Below are 2,172 nucleotides of genomic sequence, written 5' to 3' on the forward strand. Positions count from 1 at the left end.
CCAAAAAAGCAAACTGGCTGTCTGAGGAGGCCTTACAAATAGCTATGAAAAGAAGGGAAATGAAAAGCAAAGGAGAAAAGGAAAGATATACCCATTTGGATGCAGAGTTCCAAAGAATAGCAAGAAGAGATAAGAAAGCCTTCCTCAGCAACCAGTGCAAAGAAATAGAGGGAAACAATAGATTGGGAAAGACTAGAGATCTCTTCAAGAAAATTAGAGATACCAAGGGAACATTTCATGCAAAGGTAGGCTCAATAAAGGACAGAAATGGGATGGACCTAACAGAAGCAGAAGATATTAAGACGAGGTGGAAAGAATACAGAGAAGAACGGTACAAAAAAGATCTTCATGATCCAAAAAAATCTTCATGATTCAGATAATAATGATGGTGTGATCATTCACTTAGAGTGAGACATCCTTGAAGGTGAAGTCAAGTGGGCCTTAGGAAGAATGACTATGAACAAAGCTAGTGGAGGTGATGGAATTCCAGTTGAGCTATTTCAAATCTTGAAAGATGATGCTGTGAAAGTGCTGCACTCAATATGCCAGCAAATTTGGAAAACTCAGCAGTGGCCACAGGACTGGAAAATGTCCGTTTTCATTCCAATCCCAAAGAAAAGCAATGCCAAAGAATGCTCAAACTACTGCAGAATTACATTCATATCACACATTAGTAAAGTGATGCTTAAAATTCTCCAAGCCAGGCTTCAGCAATATGTGAACCATGAACTTCCAGATGTTCAAGTTGGTTTTAGTAAAGGTAGAGGAACCAGAGATCAAATTGCCAACATCCACTGGATCATCAAAAAAGCAAGAGAGAGTTCCAGAAAAACATCTATTTCTGCTTTATTGACTATGCCAAAGTCTTTGGCTGTGTGGATCACAATAAACTGTGGAAAATTCTGAAAGAGATGGGAATACCAGAGCACCTGACCTGCCTCTTGAGAAACCTATATGCAGGTCAGGAAGCAACACTTAGAACTGGACATGGAACAACAGACTGGCTCAAAATAGGAAAATGAGTACATCAAGGCTGTATATTGTCACCCTGCTTACTTAAATTATATGCAGACTACATCATGAGAATGCTGGGCTGGATGAAGCACAAGCTGGAATCAAGACTGCTGGGAGAAATATCAATAACCTCAGATATGCCGATGACACCACCCTTATGGCAGAAAATGAAGAAGAACTAAAGAGCCTCTTGATGAAAGTGAAAGAGGAGAGTGAAGAAGTTGGCTTAAAGCTCAACATTCAGAAAACTAAGAGCATGGCATCACTTCTTGGCAAATAGATGGGTAAACAGTGGTACAGTGGCTGACTTTATATTTCTGGGCTCCAAAATCACTGCAGATGGTGATTGCTGCCATGAAATTAAAAGACGCTTACTCCTTAGAAGGAAAGCTATGACCAATCTAGACAGCATATTAAAAAGCAGAAACATTACTTTGTCAACAAAGGTCCATCTAGTCAAGGCTATGCTTTTTCCAGTGGTCATGTATAAATGTGAGATTTGGACTAAAAAGAAAGCTGAGTGCTAAAGAATTGATGCTTTTGAACTGTGATGTTGGAGAAAGCTCTTGAGAATCTCTTGGACTGCAAGGAGATCCAACAAGTCCATCCTAAAGGAGATCAGTCCTGGGTGTTCATTGGAAGGACCGATGCTGAAGCTGAAACTCCAATACTTTGGCTACCTGATGCGAAGAGCTGGCTCATTTGAAAAGACCCTGATGATGGGAAAGATTGAGGGCAGGAGGAGAAGCGGATGACAGAGGATGAGCTGGTTGGATGGCATCACTGACTTAATAGGCATGGGTTTGGGTGAACTGCGGGAGTTGGTGATGGACAGGGAGGCCTGACATGCTGTGGTTCATGAGGTCGAAAGAGTCAGATATGACTGAGCGACTGAACTGAACTGAACTGAACTGAGTAACCAACATTTAACTGAAAAAATAAAAAAGGATATCAAAATATTCATAGAAACAAATGATAATGAAAATACAACAACCTAAAATTTATGGGATTTAGTGAAAGTAGTGCTAAGAAGAAAGTTCATAGCAAAGGAAACCTACCTCAAGAAACAAGAGAAGCATCAAACAAGCAATCTAACTTTACACCTAGAACAACTATAAAAAGAAGAACAAAACTTTCTCAAAGTTAGTAGAAGGAAAG

This window comes from Bison bison, unplaced genomic scaffold, assembly GCF_000754665.1.
Source record: "Bison bison bison isolate TAMUID 2011002044 unplaced genomic scaffold, Bison_UMD1.0 scf7180017864246, whole genome shotgun sequence".
Taxonomy (NCBI): domain Eukaryota; kingdom Metazoa; phylum Chordata; class Mammalia; order Artiodactyla; family Bovidae; genus Bison; species Bison bison.